At 43.8% G+C, this 26,392-nt stretch overlaps 1 long non-coding RNA gene across 1 annotated transcript; it reads right to left on the bottom strand.

Annotated features, from left to right (window-relative positions):
• Nucleotides 1–5,534: 5,534 nt before the first annotated feature.
• LOC123053015 (uncharacterized) lies at nucleotides 5,535–11,320 on the bottom strand. Its single transcript, XR_006425265.1, has 4 exons — nucleotides 11,028–11,320; nucleotides 7,848–9,822; nucleotides 6,787–6,875; nucleotides 5,535–5,859 (listed from the first exon to the last, which is right to left on the bottom strand). It is a non-coding gene; the product is annotated as an uncharacterized lncRNA (long non-coding RNA).
• Between the last annotated feature and the right edge of the window lie 15,072 nt (nucleotides 11,321–26,392).

Below are 26,392 nucleotides of genomic sequence, written 5' to 3'. Positions count from 1 at the left end.
TGTTACCATATTCTTTAACAATCCTACCATTTTCTGCGGCACATCCCTTGCTATGCAACAACATCTGCAATACATAATCTTGCCCTTTTCATAACTCAAGACTGCAGGGATGTCATACTTAACACAAACCATGGATTTACAATCATTGCTTCTGTAAGACTTGATGAACGTGGTCACTCCTATTTTGGCACGGGCCTTTGGACAGAAATTTCTAAATTTTATGCACTGAAAGTTGGCATTAAAATTGCACTACACAAAAAAAATTGGCACTAAAATTGCACGGGCCTTTGGACAGAAATTTCAAGTATCTGCATGTTGACTTACCCAGCAATGTCAAAGGAATTGTGTGTATTTAAGCAACCAATTGTTATTCCATTTTCTTACTCTATTCCTACCTACTAACTTCTAGTTACCAATACATTTTTCTTTTGCCCTGTTTTAACCAAATATCCCTTGTACTCCCACTTCTATCAGAAAGCGCCACTGACGAGGAGACTTCGGAGGTGGAGAACGAGGCTGCCAACAAGCGGAGGCGGGTCGAGCAAGAACCGCAAGCGACTCCAACAGGCCTAGACTTCATCAGCAGCCTCCTTGATGATATGTTGATAGTCATCACTCCCTCCTCCCAATCAAATATGGGGCGCGGACAACCATCCTTTCCCGGCGGTGGCGCCCCCTGTGGCACTCCACCCCTCTCGACCTCATCGACGCCCACAAGCTCTGCCATGGTTATCGCAAAAGCTTGGACGCGTTGTCCTAGATCCTCGGCAGACACGATGGCCCAATCAGAGGCCTTAACATGGGCAAGTTCCGTTCCAACGGCAAGGACCGAGCCAATCTTGACGAGTGGTTCCGATCCCCCACCCTAGATCAGCTCGAGGAGCTTAGTTTTAATGATGGGCATATGTGCTCGCTGCCAACGTCCGCGGTCCGCCTTGTGCCCACGCTGCGCCTCGCCAAGTTCATGAACTGCCATCCCCCTTAATGACGCGCCCGCTCTTTTTCTACCATGACTGAAGCACCTCGAGCTCATCTGCGTCCCAAAGGATGACATCGAGCGCCTGCTCCGGGGCTGTACTACACTTGAGTACCTTCATCTTCAGGCAATCAATGGGTTGAGTAGCTTCCACATCACCTCCTTGACTCTCCGGACTATTTATGTGTGTTGTTGGTACTGTAACAAGAGATCACAAAAGGTGTACCACAGTATGGTCATTGAGGGCACGCCTTCACTTGAGAGATTACTTGTAGTTGATCAACACGGTCCAACAAGAACCAATGTCATTTATGCGCCGAAATTAACAGTGGTGGGCTACTCATCTGCTAAATACTCTGAACTTGTTATTGGATCCACACCCGTTCAGGTACAACTGTCGCCTTCTACCTCTCCTTGAAATTAACATTATTCCTAGTTTTGAAGATGTATGTTCGCCTGACATCCAGAAAATGATTCTGACAAGCTTGACACCGAATCTGCACGCAATGAAGGTCTTGGCACTAGAATATATCGGCCCCAACCTGGACCAAGTTGTCAGTTTCCTGAGATGCTTTCCGTGCCTGGAGAAGCTTTATATCGAGGTAATGCTCCTTTCCTGTTAATTGCTAACCATAAGGGAGTTCGATTTTTGGCACCTTTTCCCAAGTTTACAATGACAATGTACTACGATTTCTGAAGGAATTTTGGAGGATTTCAGTACATTCATGTTTTCCCCCCATATTGGTTGCTTGATTCATATGGTTACAATCCATAAGAATTTCTCCTTTGGATTCGTTTGTACTAGTTTTCTTAGGGAATTTTTCATCCACTCCAACCTCTTGTGAAGAAGGCTACATTTTTCTAGATTGTAATCAAATACCCATGTTAATCATGTCGGGTCGAAGATGGCACGTTAGTGCATTTTAGAAATCCTACAAACCAAATAGGCCTGTAGTAGTGTTCAAAACTGCATGTAGGCAATAATACATTTTCTTCTTTTGCAGATAAGATTAGGCCCGATGGTCGATAATGTGATACAATATAACAATCACATCAAATGCCTAGATCTGCATCTCTCAAAAATTACTTTGAGCTCCTATCGTGGGACCTTACCGGAGATTATATTCGCTAGGTTCTTTGTTGTCAGACCAAGGGTGCTGAAAGTAATGAGCTTTGCCCTACATTTATTTCGCAAAAATGAATGGTTTGTTGATCAGCGCCGGCGGCTGCGGTATAATGGAAAAGGCTCCGAAAAAGCTGAATTTCATTTTGGAACTTCAGATGACAGAGTAATCGGAAGTCATTGTGTCAACCCCATACATGACTTGTCAGTGGCTGATCCATTTGCAAAAATGATGAGGTTTTGAAACTAGCCTTACAAGTGGTAATATTAGTTTGAACCTCTCTTGTATCCATGTTCAGCTGATCAGCGTGGGTGTTTGCAGCTGAATGAGCCGAATTTCATTTCTAATATCATTTTGAACCTTGTAATCTTTGAATTTGAGCCATATAACTTTGGAATTTGAACCTTGTAATATTTCGGGCTTTTGTGGTACAATTATTGAAATGGAATTTGTATGAGACTCGTATATTGGTAGTACTACTTTGACCTTAATATGCAATGGACTTAGATTTTATTAACCATTCTCAAATATGTTTCCCTTGTCGATCTCATCGCAAACGATTTGTATGGCTTACTCGACTGCGATCTTTGACATTATTGCACACAGTTGGTTTCTTCAACCGTGTACCCTGTAGAGCGCATAATTAATTATCGTACTTGAGTGTCCATCATCACCCTTCTGTGTAACTTTGACCTCATCACCCATGGGTAAACTTATGATCGAAGTCATTCCACACACTTCGTTTTTGCAAAGCTTTTTGCCAATAAACGCCCATGATTTGCCCCTCTTCTAGCCGACGCGTGGCCAAACTAGCCGGGCAGGAAGCTTGCTCAGTTGCGCGCGGTAAACTGCACGGTTGCGCGGGAACAGGCTCACCAACGATACATTTGGCGCCTCTTTGAGCCCATGCGTGGTCAAACGAAACACGTGGGGGTGCTCAAGCGTGCACTGGAATCCTCCGCTATGAACACGGTGACAAGACGTGACGATTACAGGCCGGCCGGCCCCCATTTATCACAGCGGCCATTTAACCCTCGTGTCTCTTCAACCTTTCGATCGCACCCCAGTATTGTAAGAAGCACACCCACCATGACAAATTCTTAGAGGGTATCCTGTGTGGCTCCAATGGCGCTCCGAGCGGCTGCTGACGACGAGCAGCAGTTCACCATGCATGATGTGGTGGACACCCACATAAGGTTCACGGAGCTCTCGGTGGTGTACACCAACAACCTGATTTGGGTGGAGCATTCCATCCACATCATGGAGTTGTTGCTTGCTGAGGAGAAGTACAAGGTGGTCGGGTTCGACCTCGAGTACACCTGCGCTCGTGCCGGGTCTCGTCCCAAGGTCGCCGTCGCCTAGATGTGCATGCGCAATCACGCCCTGGTCTACCACTACTGCCTGGCCACAAGGCCTTGCAAGCATTTTGCCATGTCTGTCAACAGCCACGGTGGACATCACCAACGACGTAAAGGTGCTGAAGAATTCGGGCATCGCCTGCCAGAATCTTGTCGACATCTAGGGCCAACACAAGATCTGAGGCAGCAAGATGCTTGAGAAGGACTCACAGGTTCAACCCCTACTACAGAGACATGAAGGATTCCTGCAAGACAATCGTGCCTGGCACTCAGCCTCGATGGAGACACTCGATGAAGCTCATGTCGTGTACGCGGCCAAGGAGGCGTACACAAGCTACGAGATGTACATGCGGATCGTTGACATGAGGAAGTGCCTTCTTCCCCAAAACAGCCAGGGATCCAGCCGGAAGCAGAGCAATGGCAAGCGTTGTCACAACCAGAAGTAGATGATTAGATGCTCATTTCTCCTAGTTTAGTATGCATGTAATTGCTTACTTTGGTGTGTGGAAATGTTATGTGTGTAGTTACTTATGTAATTATATGCTTAATTTGGTTATGCAATGTTGTTCTTATAAGTATACTAGTCGTCGACCCGTGCATTCGCACGGGCTAGTGTATATTTTAGTTTGATTTTCTGTTTTGTTTGAATTCAAATGTTTATTTATTTTATACATGCTCCCATTCCATATTTTCATTTATGAATTTTGCATTTTCACATGTAAAATAAAATAAAATTCTATATTCATGTGCCATATTGTGAAAATTTTATATTCGAAAGTTTGACAATATGCTACAACATTTGGTTAACTATACAAAATGGCTATTATATGTATATATAACATGAGCGTATATCATACTTACTATAAGTATAAAGATTGGAAAATAAATATCTTACTCTAGATTCATAGTGTTACATCGGAGTAGCATTTTTGCAAACCATTAAATCCTAGCTGTTAAAGGCCAAAGATATATAGTTATATGCATTAGCATTTCAGTCAACAATAATATCATATAATGTATCCTTGCTAAATTATGGTTGGTTTACGCTATGCTACTAATTTACTTTAGTTTTCTTGAGGCGCAGTTCATACTACTCAGAGTTTAGAATGAGATATCTTCATTCTCTTTAATAACTATCTTCGATGGAGATGTTAGATCAACTGATTAAATGAAAACGGTCATTGTACAAACCTTAGTTTGTGATATCGCTACACCTAATTCCAGTATCTAGACGTCAATGCGGCTGCAAGGGCTAGCACAAAACAACACATAATAGTGACATTTGTAGTATGTTCATTTTACAAATTCTTTCCATAATAATATAGAAAAATATCCAAATTATTATTATCCAGACATACTAAGTTCTCAACTCCTTCAAACTTTCCATAGGACAAAATACTATATTTTTTCAATAATTTCCTTGTTGCATGCATTATATGTATGAGTTAGACGTTCATTGAAATTGAGGAAAAGTGGTCCCCACAATCTAATACTAAAATTGAAATATTAGACTTTAAACAAATGACATGCAAATAAAATACTGATTAAAAATATGTGGCAGTTTTTCATGATTATTCACATTGAATTAGAAACTCGTAATTAGGCATTTTACATATTCATATGATTTCAAACCAGCATTACCTCAGGACTTCTTTTATTTCTTAGCAATCAGTTAAATAGTACAACATTTTTTTTGTTTGCTGTTCAGCATGAGTAGTTAGCTATCTTGATAGAAGTTATATAGTATTCTTTTTGCTTTCTTAGATTCTGTGGTATTGTTTTTTGGTTGATACACCATTGGAGATCTAATATGTATAGTTCTACTTCCAAAAAAAATACATGTATAGTTATATTTTGTCATAGCTAGTTATAATTGTGAACATTCAAACAAAGCGTAGTGCAATTTTATTTGTTCTGCACTTCTGCTTATCAGCTGTAATAGTTTCTTATTTTGAACCGAGTATAATTCCATTCCACAAATGGCAAGAGCAGATAAGTGCCGAAAAACGGAAAGATGTGGTATGATATTGCATTAGATGGCATGTAACACATGTTTGATCACATAGACAATATATATCTCAGAGAAGTTAATTAATCTCTTCTCATAATAATGACAAAAACATATAGTAGTAGGAACATATTACTCGCTCATACAAAAATATAAAAGTTTTAGGTCACTACTTTAGTGATCTAAACGTCTTATATTTATTTACACAGGCAGTGCACTATATATGCAAAGATCATAGTGTCATACATTTAGACGGAAATGTTGTAGTAACATCCATTCTAATAACATGTGACTTGAATCGCCACTACCAGTTACATGAAAAATGATGCACGACCTTGTAAATTACCACCAAGTCCTCGCAACGAGAGGAGTTTCTTCCTTCCAACCAAAAATCTGGCCCCATTAAAAAACTGGTTTACAATTTATGAAGTAGAACAAAAGGACTGATTAGTAAACATTAGCTTAATTTTTTTAAATATAGATTTTGGTCCTTTTATTGAAGTCTGGCTACCAAAGTAGCAGTGCACGAACTATCTGTCATAGGTATATCAGCGGTACTTGCTTAAAAAAGGTACATATATCAATGATATCCTTTCCATAGCTTTTCTCAAAATGGATGCAACAGTGGGAAGCAAGAGGCGCATGCCATGAAGATATAATTTTACATCAGTGACAATAGCATGCTATAATAGATAGGAGAAAGCATGCATGATCATTTCTGGTACAAACATCATGTTGACGTAAAATACATTGGCATGGATGACTTCGAGTCCAGTGATTCTAAAGAGTTCTTCTACTGCATTAGATATGTACGAAATACATATAGAATGAGTGCATGTAGTCTGAAGAGAATATGATTAATTAGTGTTCGGTGTTATATCAGACTTGAAGTGAGAAAAGTATAAATTAGGCATAAAATGTGTTAATGTGTTAGTTTCTACCAGAAACACATGTATAGATAAATATTCAACCATAGGATGAAGCTTATACAAAACTCCTGCATTCCTCGGAGCAGGTAACAAAATTGGTTGCTGCCATGGGCTTTACTCATTTTGTCTGTTCTCCCCAAACGAAAATAATAGTCTGAAGTACAGGTTTATCATAGTACACACCTTTATCCACCGGATGCACCATTATGATTAGAAAATACATGTCATTTACTTTACTTAAAAAATTATGTTTTCAACAAAAGGCAAGCATGCATAAGCACTCCATGATTTTTGTACAAATTACATACTGGTAGCGAAACAATTTTCGATGAATTAAAGAAAAAACTCTGTGATTTCTCTATAAATTATGCAGTGGGAGCTCGACAAATACCTTACTGGATTATTAAGATGCTATCATGTTTCTCTCCAATCTAGCTACATTGGAACACCAGAACTAATTTCACTCGTGAGAAGTTTATTCTGCAAAGGCATGAGATGTATTTTGTATTAAGGAGTTAAGGACACATAGTAAATTGCCAATTAATTAGTACTGATCCCTTTGTAGTATACATTTAAGGAAAAACTTGCCCGGACATAAAATACATTTGATTCTTGGAAGTGGCGCTACCTTACTACAATATGTTACAAAATAGGCATACTTCTAATTTTTGTAATTTACTGAACACCACATTAGAATGCTCTGTACACAATGATTATGATCAACTTCAGTTATAAAAATAACTGTGAGATGCACTATCAATCTGACACTAACTCTGTATGATATTCAGAGCATCATATTAAGGGCTTGAATTTACTAAATGGCAAAAATGATAGATTAACTACCCGTGCGCTGATACAGAACATATACATCGCAGCCAACTCTTGCAGATCATATCTAATGAACTGCCGAATTAATATAAATGTGTGTTGTTTGCCAAACCTGTTATGTTTTAGTTCATAGTAAACTTGGCATATCCATCTCTAAACTTGCATACTACATGCGTAACTGTTGCAGTCACCAAGATTTCAATTTAACTTCTCGGGTTTCATTTGGACCGGCTGTTAGTAGTGTGACCAGCAGTGTGATTTTGTGGCTTATATAACCTCTGGAATGATAAAATTATAAGAAAAATTGCAGGTGAAGTACATTCGTACTATGTTTAATATTGAATTTATCTTTTCCAGTAAAATAGATTTCTTGCTCTGAATTATTAATCTGGCAATCATACCATAATCATCACTCATCATTATAGGTTTCACTCTTGTTTGTAAACTCTGCAGACTATCCGTATATGGCAAGGTAATGACAATAGAAGCTATGGTTGCAGGCACACAGTAAAAGATCATGGTGAAGTGTAAAGCCCAAAACACATGCTCTTCCAAACAAGTTTTAAAACAGAATAGCTTGCTACTTTACTCATGGCTTGGCATGTGGATTGTACAATTGCGTACCTCAGGTGGAGCATTGGCGGTCTGTGTTCAAAGTTGTACATCGTTGTTCCAGAGAAAATGGTAGAACGGCGAGACTGGACACTTCCGTATAGGGGCTTGAGGCCATCTTTAATGTGGCAAAGAGAGTGTTCCATGTGGAGTCCATGTCCAACACCCATTAATGACGTGCTCGAGCAGGACACAACATCCAAGTCGGTGATGCCCGGCATTTTTGCAGCCCGGATAGGCACCTCGACTTGCTCCCCTCGCAGCGTGGCGGCAGCCTCATGGGTGTTCTGGGTAAAGACCGATAAAGAGAGAAGAAATATGATTGAAGTTGTTGATGCAGGCCATGAGTTGAACATACAACTACGCCTATTTATTAATTACAAAAATTATAACTTTTAAATATAATTATTAACAATATAATATTGGCTATATAATGTTTTACTTACAATTTTTTGATTTGATTCATTTTAATACTAAACAATAATAATTTCAAATTGGTATGTCTAGCTGGTGGTCTGAGAAGGTTCAAGTCAAGCAAACTTTCTCACAAAATCAAAATATACATTTGATATAATTAAAAGATATTGCACAATATTCTGCTGGAAAATAGACTCCACATTGTTCTTTTCACCATGAAAGATCCCACAGTATTCTTAAATACATAACATTGTTTTTTTAGATCAGTGTTATCGTCTGTTTTTTATCTTGAATATTGCAGTTTTGATAGAGAAAAGGAATTTTCAGCTGTATCTTGTACCAATCACTCAAATTTCTAAATTATTTAGTTGTAAAAGAAATTTACACAATGAAATAAACATTCTCTCACTTTGTATCTTTATTCAGTAAAATGATACAAATAATCCTTAAATCCATAATACACTATCGATAAAGAAGAATAGGGCCTTTTATATTTGCATGATCTATACAGAGCATGGTCAACCATAAAAGAGCATAAGTAGGAATGACATAGCGTTCAGTCTTTAAATGGTGGGAAATGGTGGATGGAAGATAGTACCAGACATTTATTGAGGATACCATTGGATATGTATAGAAACATATGAGACATCGGATATCCCATTTTGTCCTACAACCCGCAAAAATCTTTGTCGAAACATAGGATGATGCATTTAAGAATTGAAATTCGGCCAAACAAACAGGCCCTTTTTTGCAAGAACATTTAGATGGTTTAAACCAATACTTCAGTACATGCTCTAAACAGGAGTTTCAAGTTATTATATACATGGAGCAAGCATCTCTTATCCCATACAAAGTGGCACTCGTCTGAAAGATGCTATTGAGGGTCTTGACAACAGTATCTATTTAAACAATATCTATTAATATGACTCACCTTACGTACCTTGAGGATTGCCCAGAATTAAGGCCATATTTTTTTTGCTCAACTTACATACCATGATGGTACGTAACCCAGAATTAAGGACACACTCTTCTATCTGATACCTCTCCAAATGTCCGAGACATAATATGTTAAACTGGACGCTTCAGAACTAATCAAAACATATCACGAAGAACTGAAAACATAATGCATAACATACACTTAATTCCAGATTTGACATGATAGTGTCTATCACGTGCATGCATCCATATTTGTACAATCTATTGGGCTGCTACCTTACAGAAATTTGTTCAGCAATTTTCATTCAGCCACAGAAATTAAATATCTCATATAAACTCTTTTTAATTTCATATTAACTATAGCTGCATGTGCATGCCAGTTATTATTGTACAAATATATCTTCCAGCAACCATGTTAGGCCTTATCATAGCTCTTGCACTGTTAACCTGTCATTATCTTAAGAATCCACCTACTGTTGAAAGAAAATCTGCTTTCACATCATCCTAAAGTAATCGTGTTTTACTTCCCTGCTTTTCCCTTTCTTGGAAACCATCTTCTCCATCTCTTTCCTAAAGATGCTTGTTCCTAGGCTTCCTTGATCACCATATACACCATGTGCTCATCCTCGAAATGCTACAGAAACAGGCGCAGATTTTAGAAACAACCTGACTGGGATTTTTTAATTGCAGAAAACGCATCAAATATTAGCATGAAGCGAGCAATCGACCAACATGGACATTCAGAATCACCGTTTGGCTAGATGTCTCGTCTCTAAGACCCCTTTGCCTAAACATGACACATGGCGCATCTGGGTAGCTCTTCTGGATCATAGTTTTGCCGAGTGTGTAACACGACAAAACTATGTTAAACTTGGTCATAGTAGAGCTACCCAGATGCGCCATGTCTCGTCATTCAGTCTCTATCATTTGTTTGCCGAGTTACCTGTGTTTGAACTTGGCGAAGTTTTTTGCAGTTGTCTAGTAAGTGCACGTGCAAAAGAACACAGCAAAATAAACATTGCCGGCAGGCATGCAGCATAGTCGTGTTTTCTCAGTGCTGCCGTGTTTTTATTGGCCTTTGCCGAGTGCATTTGGCATTCATCAAAATTGGGAATTCCAGTAGTGAGCATGTCCTGTGCCTAATATATATTGTCCATGCATAGAAATAAAAAAGAGTATGTAAATATACTTAAAATACTCTTTGCAACATATGTGAGGAAAAATGTATATATTATATCGACCGGATTTTCTTCAAGTCTCTATTGATTGATAGAATTGTGAAGATCATTAAAATTTATATCTATACATGAGTAGCAAAAAAAATCTTCACTGTGTCGAGAAAATTAGCACAAAAGTAATGGTTATCCAACATAAAGGGACAATATATATTAGAGGAGCAAAAGAGGGACAAATGGTCTTGAAAAGCCATAAGTTTCGAACCATAAGTTTCGACATACATGTACCTAATCCAACAACTCAGCAGACTTGTTTTAATCCTTTGTGAATTTATAAAGTTGGAAGAAATAAAATCCATAAGCTAAGCAATTACGCAGTTTGGAACATATTTATAGAGGTCTGAATAATATAATGTCCGAAAGTAGCAGCAGCGACACAGGCGCGTAGACGTAGCGAAGCTGACCTCCCAATCAGGTTCCGGCTAGATGTGCCAGTACATATATACATAAGCACATCCATATATACAAATTAAAGGAAAAGTATTCTTCCAGCATCTAGCACACGCATGTGAGATCCAATTGATGGCAATAGATTCTTGATCATACAGGCCTTCAGATTCACGAAACTCAACTTGAACATACATATACACGTACATGTACAAACCTCTTAATCCAGCATGTACAACCGGCATGGATGGGTGCGTCACCACAGTGAAGAACGCCGGAGCGCAGCGGAGGTCGGGGAAGGAAGTGGGACGAAGGAGCTTCTCCGGAGGTCAGGGTGGTGAGGACGCAGGACCATCAGCGGAGATCGAGCTGGGGCAGCTATAGGTCGGGGTAGAGGAGGCGCGGGACCACCGCAGAGGTAGGGGTGGGAGGTGGCGGCGGAGATCGAGGTGGGCGTGGCGGCGCTTCAGGAGGAGCAAGCAAAAATAACACTTTGGGGAGATGGATGGATGGCTTTTGGGCCATGGAATGGGCTAACCCCACGCAGGAGGCGCATGACCGTGATTGGAATTTCCCCGGGCTAAAAATTAAGGCCCATATGATGCTCCTACCACCGTGAACAGATTGTATAATTAATCTACACCGTAATAATTCGGTCTCACCAAATTAACGGCTGATAATTTTTAATTAATGTGGTAATTTCTAGGGAGTCTGTAATTAGTAGAGGTATATATATATATATATATATATATATATATATATATATATATATATATATTAATGTGGTAATTTCTAGGGAGTCTGTAATTAGTAGAGGTATAGATATAAATATAGATATGTTGATGTCCTGTAGATAGAGCGTAGATGTTGTGCGGACAGAGCAAATCACATTGCACACAGACTAAACAATGGAACCCATCGGTGATGATTTCATCAATTGCTAACAATTGCATACCAGCCATCGTTTGCTGACAACACACACGGCTTGTTAACAGGAATCGTCTGTGTTGTTATCGCTCTTCCCACACATTTCTAATTACTGATCTATTTGCCGCGTATCTGATTGCTTGTATCTGCATTGGTATTTCCCCGAAGAGGAGAGGATGATGCAGCACAACAATGGTAAGTATTTCCCTCAGTTACGAAACCAAGGTTATCAATCCAGCAGGAGAACCAAGCAACACTATGTAAACAGTACCTGCACACAAATAACAAATATTTGCAACCCAACGCGTAAGAGGGGTTGTCAATCCCTCCTCAGTATTGAGATAGATTAAATAGTAGGAGATTGGATAAATAGATCTAGCAAAAAACACAAAATAAAATAAATAAAGAAATAGTGCAGCAAGGTATTTTTTGAGTTTTTGGAATAATAGATTCGAAAACAATATGATAGGAAATAGACCCCGGGGGCGTAAGTTTCACTAGGTGGCTTCTCTCGAGACAATAGCATACGGTGGTTAAACAAATTACTATTGGGCAATTGATAGAAGAGCAAATAATTATAACGATATCGAAGGCAATGATCATGTATATAGGTATCACGACCAAGATTAGTAGACCGAAACCATTCCACATCTACTACTATTACTCCATAATCGGGCGCTATCTAGAATACATATAGTGTATTAAGTTAAAGGAGAAATGGAGTAATGCAATAAGAACGATGATATGATGTAGACAAGATCTATTCATGTAGGAATAGACCCCATCTTTTTATCCTTAATGGCAACGATACATGCGTGTCACTTCTCCTTCTGTCACTGAGATTGAGCACCGCAAGATCGAACCCATCACAAAGCACCTCTTCCCACTGCAAGAAAAATCAATCTAGTTGACCAAACCAAACCAAAGTTTTGAAGAAGAAATATGAGGCTATAATAATCATGCATATAAGAGATCAGAGAAGACTCAAATAATATTCATAGATAGAATTGATCATAAACTCGCAATTCACCGGATCCCAACAAACACACCGCAAAGAGTCATTACATCAAATAGATCTCCAAGAACATACAGGAGAACATTGTATTGAGAATTAAAAAGAGAGGAGAAGCCATCTAGCTACTGCCTACAGACCCGTAGGTTTGTGGTAAACTACTACGCATCATCGAAGGAGCACCAATGAGGATGATGAATCCCTCCGTTATTGTGTTCCCCTCCGGTAAGGTGTCGGAATAGGGCTCTAAATTGGATCTCGTGGTTCTAGAACTTGCGGCGGCTGGAACTGTGTTTCATCGACTCCCCTAGGTTTTCTGGAATATTTGGGTATTTATAGAGCTGAGAGGCGGTGGAAAGGACCCCCATGGGCCCCACTACCCATCAGGATGCGCCAGGGCCCCGCGGGCCTTCCCTCCGGCACTACCTTGGCTCCCAAGTTGTCTTCTGGGCAGAAAAAAATCTCCAAAAAGTTTCACTGCATTTGGACTCCGTTCGATATGGATATTCTGCATAGTAAACAAACAAGCAAAAAATAGCAACTGGCACTGGGCACCATGTCAATAGGTTAGTCCCAAAAATGATATAAAGTTGTTTTAAAGTGAATATAAAACATCCAAGAATGATAATATAACAGCATGGAAGAATAAAAAAATATAGATACGTTGGAGACGTATCAGTATCACACACATCTTGTTAAGTTGAACCGTTTTTGTTGTGTTGCCTCATCGGAAACAGTTCATCCGAGTGAACTGTATGTCGTATATCGCACACACCTTGATCTGGATGACCTCTTTCTGTTGTGTTGCCTAATCACAAACAATTCATCCGAGTGAACTGTATGCCATAAATCGCACACACCTTCATCTGGTTGACCGTTTCTGTAGTTATGCTTATCGCAAACTGTTCACGCGAGTGAACTATGTGCCACGTATCGCACACGTAACTATAATATGAAACGTGTTTGATGTATCTACCATCATAAATGTTTCGTATCATTTTTTACGGTTTTCTTACACCACCGTTTGCGATTAATGCATCGCACATATTTTGGTCGAAGGGTCTCTGATTGTACTGTCACATTTGGACCATCCTGCAGTAGTGCAAGGGCACTCTACAGCACCGCGTCGAAGGGACAACATCCTAGACATGGTCTGGCAGCCCCTGGCTTACCACGTGTACCAATGCACGCGGTAACCACACGTGTATGTGGTTTTCGACACTCAGACGGCATGATCTGAGCGCCGGACCCCTCTGCCGCCGCTCAATCGCCCTCTTCGCGCCACCGCAGCGTGTCCTTGCCACTCACGGCACTCCTCCTCTCTTCCACCTAGCACCCCTTGCCGCTCCCCGACGCTAGCAGTCAGCACGGCGGACACGGTGAGTCTGGTCGGTACAGTGCGGCCGCGTGTGCGACTTGTCCCACACCGCGCCCTGTAGCCTTGGCCATGTGCAGCCACTGTTCTTGGCATCGTCCTCTACCCCTATGCGTCAAGCCCGAGCTCCTTCCCCGTCTCTTCCCTTCCGCAGATCATCTCCTATGGAGCCCCAACTCGGCCACCTCACCGCCTATAAATAGACTGCTTCCCGAGCCCTTGCGATCATCCCAACATACTAATCTGGCCTGAAATCAACTCCCTAGCTAGTGCAGCAAGGCCGGTGTAACACCCCTGTGTAATGATGCTACAGTAACCCCTGGAGTTAATTTAATCATTTTGCTAAACAAGTGTTTGTTCATCATTGTCTCATATCTCTTTCAATTCCAGTTGAATTCAATTTCAAATTATGAGTGAAATTCAAGATTGCTCAAACATGAAAACAAAAATGTTCATCATGTGGAACATAATCACTGGTTAATATTGGTGGTGAACCAACAATTTTAAAAGGTATTTAAATGCCCTAAACTAAATAAAATAGTGGCTAAAATAATGTTTTAGTTGATTTTAAATTGTAAAAAAATGCAAAAATATTTTATTTAAGTGTTAAACTTATTGTGGCGGTGCCCTAAATTTATTAAACTAAATTAGGTGCAAGTTTTATAAACTATAAAACTATTTTGGTTCTAAAAGGTTTTGGAAAACAAAAGTTAAAAAACGAAAAGAAAAAGAGAGAGGGCTCCCCTGCCCCACTGGGCTTCAGCGCACCTCAGCCAGCCGGCCCACTTAGCCCCCTAGTCGCTCTCCTCTCCCTGTTACCCTACCTCAACCGCTACAGGGGCGGGCTCCGCCTGACCGCCTCGCCGTCGATGACGAAGGAGGGGATAAGAGTGCCCCCTCCAGCTCCTCGAGTCCTCCCCCACCTACCTTTGCCCACTCCCCTCTCCCTCGTCATCCTCTCTCTCCCCTCCTCGCCCAGATGTCTCCTCCTCGTCGCTCACCTGAGGCCCCTATCGCCGTTCGCGCGCTCCGGCGCCACCCCGAGGCTGCGCCAGGGCAACCAGAAGCTGCTCCTGCCTCGTCCTCGTCCTCTCGCCCAACAACAGGAGCCAGGGAGGCCCCGAGTCTCCGACTTCGAGCTCGCGTTCCCGTCGGCCACTAGTGCCCCTGTCTACGTCAAGCTCCTGCACTTCTAAACTACCGCCGGCCACCGTGTGCCTCGCCATGAGCATCCGTATCCTCCCCCTCCCTCTTGATACCCGTGCTCCCCTCCATTTCCGGGGCCGTAGAACTACGCATGTGCCGCACCACTCCGGCCGGTGGCCGCGGTCGTCGCACGCTCACCACGGCCACGTACGCGTCCCGTGCGCCATCGCACTCGCTTGGCTGCGTGCGTCTGCGATGCACGCTGCTACCCTGATAGCTGTTGCCGTGCTACCTTCCGCCGCCGCCCGCCCGCGTCGGCCGTTCCCCCCTCTTCGTGGCATGCCACTGTGCCCTGGTCCCCGTTCGCACGCCATGTTGCTGCTGCCTGCTGCTCCCTGCTGCCTGCAAATGTGCCGCTGCCGACCGGCCTCCCCGCGTCACCTTCGGCCATTGTCGCCCCTGTAGCTCGCCGTCGCACCCATAGCTGCTGCCGCCACCATTTTTCATTGTCGGCGCCGAATCAGGCCATCTCCGGCCACCCCGCGGCCACCATCTGAAGCGCGAGATCCCCAGTTGCCCAACGGTGCCACCCGTGCCTCTTCTCACCACCAGGAATGGGCGGACGGCCAACTTCAGCGCATTCGGCCTCGCCGGCGTTAACCAGCTGATGTGGCAATCATTAGCCACTAACTAGACCCCCTAATTAAGCCCCATAGTGCATGACAGCCGGGCCCCGCAAGGATTAGTTTCAGCTAATAAAAACTGTTAGTTTAGTTAAATAAACGGCTGGGGCCCACGCGTCAGAATTGATCCCACCCAGTCAGCGTTGACTGGGCCCACAATTTAGTGGCTGAGACCAACTGACAGGTGGCCCCCACGGCCCTTGTTGACCAGTCAACAGTCAACTTTGTTGACTGCTGACTGGGCCGAAATGGGCCCCTCCTGGCCCCACCTATCATCCTAATAGGCTAGCTGCCTATGTGTATAAAAAGGTAATACACTGTTTAATTTTTGAATTAAATTAATTCCAAAATTTTCAGAAAATGTTTAAAACTTAGAAAATTAATATAGAATAATTCGTAACTCGGATGAAAAAGTTTTATATATGAAAGTTGCTCAGAAAAATCCAATGAATCCGAAGAGGTTGTCCGTTCATCTGTCACATGACCCTAGCATGCTGAACATGGAATCATCCCCTCTTTTCTTTTGTCCGGAAAATGCCAAACACCGGGGAATCCCCTCCGGATAGTTTCCCTCTCCTCCTGCAACATGTAGTCCTGCGTTAGCACACCCCTAGCATTGCATATCCTCATGTCATGCTTAGTGATGAATTTGTTTGCATTGTATTTACTGTTTCTTCCCCTCTTCTCTCCGGTAGGCCCCGAGACCGATGTTGCCCCTGTGATCGACTACGTCACCGACGACCCTTCTTTTGCAGCAGAGCTTCCAGGTAAGCAAACCCCCTTGATCATTCCGATATCACCCATTTCTTTCCTCTCAAGCTTGCATTAAAACTGCTACTGCTTTTGTATGATCCTATTCTAATGCATAGCATGTGTTTTGTTACCTACTTTCATACCTTACCTTTTTATCCTAAACTTCTTAGTATAGGTTGGTTAGTGATCCATATGTGACCCATCACCTTGTCCCAGTTGCCCCGCTTTATGTTCGATGACTCGATCAACGTGATCGACATCCAGGGCCCGACACCGCATACCACCCCCTTAGTTGTACGACTTTGCAGAGTTACTATCGAGTGCCAAGGGTGATATGTCAGCACTTCTGATGTTAATCCTATAGTGTAGCTATTCTGTCATGGTCATCGAAGGTGATTCCTCCTTCACCACTCCTGATAATGACTCTATCATGCAACCCCTCAAGTGTGGACCATCGAGGGTGATTCCTCCAAGTCCACCTTGACGGTTACATTGAGTGGGAATCCATCGAGGGTGATTCCTTGGGTTCCCCCCTTGCTGTTTTGGACACACGGTTACTTTGACTTTACCACAGAACCATGACTAAAGTCGGGTCGGCCCCGAGGGGTACCCGCGAGAGAAAAGTGAAGTCGGGTTGAGCGTGAGTGTACCCGCGAGTTGATGTGTAGTCGGGTTGATCTGGAGGATACCTGCGAGTTTTCCATGCGGTGCAGCCGGGCATTCTTAGCCCTTGCCGCAAGTCCGTGAGACGGGGCAACGGGACCACATATCATGGATTATTGATCTTGACCGCGCACTCCCAAGACACTAATGGTTTGGATATGTGATCCGAGTAGTCCTCTGGCCTTTTTTGCCATGACCACCATGCGGGAATTAGTATGGGCACTCTGCATCGTATGTATCAGCCGAAAGCTCTTTGGATAGCAGCGATTGAGCGGTGCGCGCCAGGTTGGACTGGAACACATCGCTTCTATAAGGGGGCTAGGTCTGCTCATCGGCCGCGTACGCAACATGCAAGAGTGCAAAGGGCGATGGGCCCAAGACCCCTGCGCACTGAGGATGTAGACCGACGTGCTGGTCTCTCTGTTGAGCCTAGGTAGGACTGCGGTGTGTTGATCGGTCGAGGCCGGTCATGACCTGATGGTGTGTCCTGCCGGAGTTGATTGAGCGTGTTGGGTAAGTTTGTGCACCCCTGCAGGGTAGATTGATCTATTCGAATAGTCATGTCCGTGGTAATGGACGCTCGGAGTTGTATCCCGATCGATACAACTAGAACTGGATGATGAGGCATGAAAAGGATATGATGGCTCCGGGATTGCTTCTTGCAGGGAGTCGATGAAGTGATCTCTAAGCGATGTTACAACATACTTAATACTATTATAATATGTTACTCTTGTTGGAAAACGTAGCAGAAATTGAAAATTTTCTACGCATCACCAAGATCAATCTATGGAGTAATCTAGCAACGAGGGGAAGGGGAGTGCATCTACATACCATTGTAGATCGCGATGCGGAAGCGTTGCAAGATAAGACTAGTGCATGTCAGTCGGTGGAACCTGTCTCACGTAAGAGTACGTGTAAGGTCGGTCCTGGCCGCTTCATCCCACGATGCCGCCGAATCAAGATAAGACTAGTAACGGCAAGTAAATTGACAAAATCGACGCCCACAACTACTTGGTGTTCTACTCGTGCATAGAAACTACGCATAAACCTAGCTCTGATACCACTGTTGGAAAACGTAGCAGAAATTCAAAATTTTCTATGCATCACCAAGATCAATCTATGGAGTAATCTAGCAACGAGGGGAAGGGGAGTGCATCTACATACCATTGTAGATCGCGATGCGGAAGCGTTGCAAGAACGCGGATGAAGGAGTCGTACTCGAAGCGATTTAGATCGCGGTTGATTCCGATCTAAGCGCCGAACCACGGCGCCTCCGCGTTCAACACACGTGCAGCCCGGTGACGTCTCCCATGCCTTGATCCAGCAAGGAGAGAGGGAGAGGTTGGGGAAGACTCCATCCAGCAGCAGCACGACGGCGTGGTGGTGGTGGAGGAGCGTGGTACTCTAGCAGGGCTTCGCCAAGCACTACGAGAGACGAGGAGGGAGGTAGGGCTGCGCCAAGAGGGAGAGCAAATCATGTGTTGGGCAGCCCCCATACCTCAAGTATATATAGGGGAAGAGGAGGGGCTGCGCCCCCACCTAGGGTTCCCTCCCCAGGGGTGGCGGCAGCCCCCAGATCCCATCTGGGTGGCGGCCAAGGGGGAGAGAGGGGGCGCACCTAGGGTGGGCCTCAGGGCCCATCTGCTCCTAGGGTTTGCTCCCTCTCCTCTTGAGGGCACCTTGGGCCTTGGTGGGAGGCGCCCCAGCCCACCTAGGGGCTGGTCCCTTCCCACTATTGGCCCATGTAGGCCTCTGGGGCTGGTGGCCCCACCTGGTGGACCCCCGGGACCCTCCCGGTGGTCCCGGTACGTTACCGATAGCACCCGAAACTTTTCCGGTGACCAAAACAGGACTTCCCATATATAAATCTTTACCTTCGGACCATTCCGGAACTCCTCGTGACGTCCGGGATCTCATCCGGGACTCCGAACAACATTCGGTAACCACGTATATCTATTCCCTATAACCCTAGCGTCATCGAACCTCAAGTGTGTAGACCCTACGGGTTCGGGAACCATGCAGACATGACCGAGACGTTCTCCGGTCAATAACCAACAGCGAGATCTGGATACCCATGTTGGCTCCCACATGTTCCACGATGATCTCATCGAATGAACCACGATGTCGGGGATTCAATCAATCCCGTATACAATTCCCTTTGTCAATCGGTATGTTACTTGCCCGAGATTCGATCGTCGGTATCCCGATACCTTGTTCAATCTCGTTACCGGCAAGTCTCTTTACTCGTTCCGTAACACATCATCCCGTGATCAACTCCTTGGTCACATTGTGCACATTATGATGATGTCATACCGAGTGGGCCCAGAGATACCTCTCCGTTTACACGGAGTGACAAATCCCAGTCTCGATTCGTGCCAACCCAATAGACACTTTCGGAGATACCTGTAGTGCACCTTTATAGCCACCCAGTTACGTTGTGACGTTTGGTACACCCAAAGCATTCCTACGGTATCCGGGAGTTGCACAATCTCATAGTCTAAGGAAATGATACTTGACATTAGAAAAGCTCTTAGCAAACGAACTACACGATCTTGTGCTAGGCTTAGGATTGGGTCTTGTCCATCACATCATTCTCCTAATGATGTGATCCCGTTATCAACGACATCCAATGTCCATGGTCAGGAAACCGTAACCATCTATTGATCAACGAGCTAGTCAACTAGAGGCTTACTAGGGACATGGTGTTGTCTATGTATCCACACATGTATTTGAGTTTCCTATCAATACAATATTAGCATGGATAATAAACGATTATCATGAACAAGGAAATATAATAATAACCAATTTATTATTGCCTCTAGGGCATATTTCCAACAACTCTTACATCTTGTGATGCTGCAAGATGCTTGAAAATGCTAGTATTCGATAGGCTAGGCTCTTCCCCTTCTCTTCTAACATTCTACAGTTCAGCCCACAGATACATCCCTTTCCTTTGATACAGATGCATACTTAGTTTAGATCTGATGTAAGTCTTGCGAGTACTTTGGATGAGTACTCACGGTTGCTTTGCTACCTCTTTTCCCCCATACCCGATTACTGCGATCAGATGACGGAGTACAGGAGCCAGATGCCGCCACTGACGACTACTACTACTACTACCCTGAGGGTGTCTACTACTACATGGAGACCGCCGACGACCAGGAGTAGTTAGGAGGCTCCCAGGCAGGAGGCCTTGCCTTTTCGATCGTTGCTGCTTCTGTGCTAGCCTTCTTAAGGCAAACTTGTTTAAATTATGTCTGTACTCAGATATTGTTGTTTCCGTCGACTCGTTTGTATTCGATCTTCTGTATTCAAGCCCTCGAGGCCCCTGGCTTGTAATATAAAGCTTGTATTATTTTAATTTGTGTCTAGAGTTGTGTTGTGGTATCTTCCCGTGAGTCCCTGATCTTGATCGCACACATTTGCGTGTATGATTGAATCAGGGGCGTTACAAGTTGGTATCAGAGCCGACTGCCTGTAGGTAGCCCCCGTTCCTACACCTTGGCCGAAGTTGAGTCTAGTATTTTGAAAACTTTTACTAACATTGTTGTGTGGCTTACGGGCCCACATCATAGTTGGGGGTTTTTAGGATCTTTTAATCCTCGATCTTTACTCCGGGACTCTGATCTCTCTTCTATTCGGGTTAAATGAATTTGCTAACTCTAACATTAGGATCTCGTAATCGCATTCATCCCAGAGCTGGATTGTCTGCAATTATTCCGTTGAAAGGCTTTTTGAATAATACACACACTGTCATGTTGACTATTAGGATGTATCCATCATACTTCTTTCATTATGCATGTTTCATCATGAATGGTCATTTGTCTTTACAAATGCTCGATGCTGAACTACCCCTGTTACATGTAGTAGGATGGTTCAACCCGCTGGTCGTGGCCGTGGTGCCAGCAATCCACCACCGCCCGAATTCTTGTCCGGAATGATACAACAATTTGAGTTCAATTGCCAGTTCATGGAAGGAATGATGGCCCAGTTCCGTCGTCCCAATGTGAATCAGCAGCCACCCTAGTGACACTGCAAGAGTTTGCGCGCCTCAACCCTGTCATCTACCGTAGCTCAACTCAGCCCCTTGATGCTGATGACTAGCTGCATGACATCACTTTCGAGCTAGAGTCTGTTGATGTAGCTCCTGTCAACTATGTCACCTTCGCGGCATACTATCTGAGGGGTCCCGCTGCTCAATGGTGGGATAGCCACAGGTGTACCCTACCTACTGGAACGATCATCACTTGGCCAGATTTCCAAGCTACCTTTCATGCCCGCTTCATTCCTCAGGGAGTCATGGACAGGAAGAAGCGTGAGTTCCGCAACCTCGTCTAGGGAAACAAGTCAGTTGATGCTTATCAGCGGGAATTCCTGGACTTGTCCCGCTACGCTGAACAAGACATTGCTACCGATGTTCGTAAGCAAGAAAAGTTTCATGGCGGACTTCAACCGGATATCAAGCTCGCACTCCTAGTGCATGACTTTGGCGACTTCTCCACCTTGGTGAACAAGGCCATTCAGGTCGAAACTGGACTACAAGAACGTCAAGGATCCCTTAGGCGCAATAGTGACACTGGCTCATCTTCAGGCCCGCCCTCGCAGAAGCGTCGGATTTGGATCCCTCATAGCATGTATCATCCAAATGCACCTGCACAAAGTCAGTCCTATGCTGCTCCACGTCTGCCTTGTCCACCACCTAGGTAGCCACTTCGAACGACACCACCCCGAGCTCTTGCTCCCAATCCCAATGATGGTTTGTGCTTTAGATGTGGCCGTCCAGGTCACCTTGCCAGAGAGTGCAAGCAAAATCAGAACCAGCTGGCTCTGCCTTCTACTGACCGTAACAATCAATCCTGCAACAACAATGCCATGCCTTATGGTCGTAGTCAGGCTAATCATGTTGATCTGAATGAAGCTCAAGACTAGCTTGCTACTGTGATGGGTACTCTTCTTGTTAATTCAGTACCGGCTTTTGTTTTATTTGATTAAGGAGCACCACATTCATTCATGTCAGAAAATTTTGCATATGCACAAGACATTCAATGCGAGCCCATGAACACTCCGATAGTGGTACGCACCCCTGCAGGCCAATGCCAAACTACCAAGATTGGCTGCGACGTCCCTGTTGAAATTGAAGGTTTAGAGTTCCATATTTCTCCCATTATTCTGGAGTCTTCAAATATTGACCTCATTCTGGGAATGGAATGGTTGAAGGCACATGCTGCTGCTATCGTTTGCGCCACCAAAGTCGTTCATCTCCTACATCCATCAGACGAGATAGTAAGCTACCATGCTCATCTTGTTTGAAATGCCGAAGCCCGACTTTATTTACTAAATGCATTGAACGCAGCACCTCTTGAGGGAATTGAAAAGATTCCAGTCGTTCGCCACTTCCAAGATGTCTTTCCAGAAGAACTCCTAGGAATACCCCCTACTCGAGTTGTCGAGTTCGTCATCGACTTGAAACCAAGCACCGTTCCTATCGCCAAACGACCCTACAAGATGCCACCTCATGAACTCCTTGAGCTTAAGGAGGAAATCAACAAATCTCTTCGTAGTGGATTCATTTGTCCAACTTCCTCTGCTTGGGGAGCACCTTCTCTCTTCGTAAGAAGAAGGATGGAACGAATCGATAGGTCCAAGACTATCATCCTATCAACGAAGCTATAATTCAGAACAAATATCCGCTTCCTCGGATCAACGATTTGTATGATCAACTTGCTGGATCCTCTATATTCTCTAAACGCGACTTGACATTGGGTTACCACCAGATCTGGGTGCGTGAAGAGGATATTCCCAAGATAGCCTTCGTTACTCGCTATGGTTCATACGAGTATACCGTCATGTCTTTCAGCTTGACCAATGCTCCAGCTACATTCCCTCGTCTGATGAACTACATATTCATGGATTACTTCGACAAGTTCGTCATAGTCTATCTGGATGATATCCTGGTATATTCGAAGAACAAAGAAGAACATGTTGAACATCTTCGACTTGTTCTAGAGAAGCTTCGAGAACATCAACTATATGCCAAGTATTCCAAGTGTGAATTCTGGCTACCCGAAGTAACCTACCTTGGTCATGTGATCTTCAAGGATGGTATTGTCGTCAACCCAAAGCGAGTTCTGGCTATTCTGGATTGGACTCCTCTGAAGAATGTCAAGCAAGTCAGAAGCTTTCTCGAACTAGCCAGCTACTGCTGCCGCTTTGTCGAGAACTTCTCCAAGATCGCCAAGCCACTAACTAATCTGGTTCACAAAGGCGTTAAGTTTGATTGGTTTGAAAAGTGTCAGGAAAGTTTCCAGGCACTCAAGGACAAGCTGACATCTACCCTAGTGCTTGCTCCCCTGATTCTCGCAAGGACTTCGTCATCTATTGCGATGCTTCACGTCAAGGATTAGGTTGTGTCCTAATGCAAGAGCGCATGGTGATTGCTTGTGCCTCCCGTCAAGTGCGTCCTCATGAAGAGAACTACCCAGTTCACGACCTCGAGCTTGCTGCGGTTATCTATGCACTGAAGCTATGGCGACAATATCTTCTTGGTAATCATTGTAAGATCTTCACCGATCATCAGAGTCTGAAGTACCTGTTTACTCAGCTAGATCTGAACCTTCGATAGTAGCGGTGAATGGAAGCTATTTCTGACTACAACTGTGGTATATCCTATACACCTGGCAAGGCTAATGTAATGGCCGATGCCCTCAGCCGCAAGTAATATTGCAACAATCACATGGTCTACAAAGCTCAACCCTGCCTTTATGAAGAGCTATGCAAGCTGAATTCTTCAACTAGTTCCACAGGGTTCTCTGAATAACCTTGTCTTGGAACCAACTCTTCTGAAGGCTATTAAGTCCAGGCAAGCCAAAGATGCTCACATTGATCTGATGAAAAAGGATCTTGCCTTAGAGAAATCCAGAGATTTCTCACTTGGTGAAGATGGAACCTTGTACTTCAGAGATTGCATTGTAGTACCCCGGTTCGAGCTTATGACAGAGAAGGTCATGAAAGAAGCGCATGGCACCCCTCTCTCTATTCATCCAAGAAGTACTAAGATGTATTTAGACATCCGTCAGAAGTAATGGTGGTCTAAGATGAAGCAAGACATTGCTCGATATATCGAAGAATGTGACGTTTGCCGTCGCGTCAAAACAGAACATCAGAAACCGGCTGGACTTCTACAACCACTTCCGATTCCTGAATGGAAGTGGGATAAGATCCAAGTAGACTTCATCACTGGCCTTGCCAAGTCACAGAAATGTAATGATGCAATCTTTGTCATCGTCGACCAATTCTCGCAAGTTGCACACTTTCTGCCAAGCAAGGAGACAATCACTGCCAGTCAATTGGAAAACTTGTATATATCCAGAGTTGTGTCGCTCCACAGCTTTTCGAAGGAGATCAGTTCAGACCGCGACAATATTTTCACTCCGAAGTTCTGGGATAGTTTCCAAGAAGCAATGGGAACTCATATTACATGGAGCACTGCTTATCATCCCCAATCCCAAGGCAAAGTCGAGCGAGTCAATCAAATTCTTGAATACATGCTATGGGCTTGTGTCATCTCGTTCGAAAAGAAGTGGGAAGAATCTCTCCCTCATGCGGACTTCTCTTATAACAAAATTTATCAAGCGAGCTTGAAGATGGCACCCTTCGAAGTGCTTTATGGACATAAGTGCCAAACCCCTCTTAATTGGTTAGAAACTGGGGAACGGACGCTCATTGGTCCAGATATCATCCAACAAGCTGAAGAGCAGGTTCACATTGTCCAGGATAATCTCAAGGCGGCCCAGTCCCGCCAGAAGAGCAACTATGACCAGAAACACTGGGGTTCAACTTATCAACCTGGTGAGTAAGCTTATCTGCGTGTCACTCCTTTGAGAGGCACTCATCGGTTTGCAGTCAAGGGCAAGCTAGCTCCATGCTACATTGGTCCTTTCCGCATTCTAGCCCGTTGTGGACTGGTGGCTTATCAATTGGAGTTGCCACCACAGTTCTCTCATGTCCATGACATCTTCCACGTGTTGCAACTTCTTCGTTGCTTCAAGGACCCGAAATGTGAAGTGGATCCATAACTGATTGAAGTTCAAGATGATCTCACATACAAAGAGCATCGGATCCGTATTCTTGAAGAAGCTGAACGTCGAACACGCCAGAAGGTTACCAAGTTCCTCAAGGTGCAATGGTCGAATCATACCAAAGATGAAGCCACTTGGGAACGCGAGGATAACCTCCGTGCTGAATACCTCGATCTTTTCCCTTTTACCTCTTAATTCTCAGGACGAGAATTTCTTTTAGAGGAGGAGAGTTGTAACACCCCTGTGTAATGATGCTACAGTAACCCCTGGGGTTAAGTTAATCATATTTCTAAACAAGTATTTGTTCATCATTGTCTCATATCTCTTTCAATCCCAGTTGAATTCAATTTCAAATTATGAGTGAAATTCAAAATTGCTCAAACATGAAAACAAAAGTGTTCATCATGTGGCAAATAATCAGTGGTTAACATTGGTGGTGAACCAACAATTTCAAATGGTATTCAAATGTCCTAAACTAAATAAAACAGAGGCTGAAATAATGTCTTAGTTGCTTTTAAATTGTAAAAAAATGCAAAACTATTTTATTTAAGTGTTAAAATTATTGTGACACTGGCCTAAGTTTATTAAACAAAATTAGGTGAAACTTTTATAAATTATAAAACTATTTTTGTTTTAAAAGGTTTTGGAAAACAGAAGTAAAAAAACCAAAAGGAAAAGGAGAGAGCCCCACTGGGCTTTAGCCCAACTCGGCCAGCTGGCCCACTTAGCCCCCCGGTCGCTCTCCCCTACCTGTTCCCCTGCCTCGACCGCTACAGGGGCGGGCTCCGCCCGACCGCCTCACCGTCGACAACGAGGGAGGGGATAAGAGCGCCCCCTCTGGCTCCTCGAGTCCTCCCCCACCTACCTCCACCCACTCCCCTCTCCCTCGTCGTCCTCTCTCTCCCCTCCTCGCCCAGATCCTCCCCTCATCATCGCACACCCGAG

The sequence above is a fragment of the Triticum aestivum genome, chromosome 2D, assembly GCF_018294505.1.
Source record: "Triticum aestivum cultivar Chinese Spring chromosome 2D, IWGSC CS RefSeq v2.1, whole genome shotgun sequence".
In the NCBI taxonomy this organism is placed as follows: domain Eukaryota; kingdom Viridiplantae; phylum Streptophyta; class Magnoliopsida; order Poales; family Poaceae; genus Triticum; species Triticum aestivum.
This window is presented reverse-complemented; position numbering and strand designations above follow the sequence as displayed.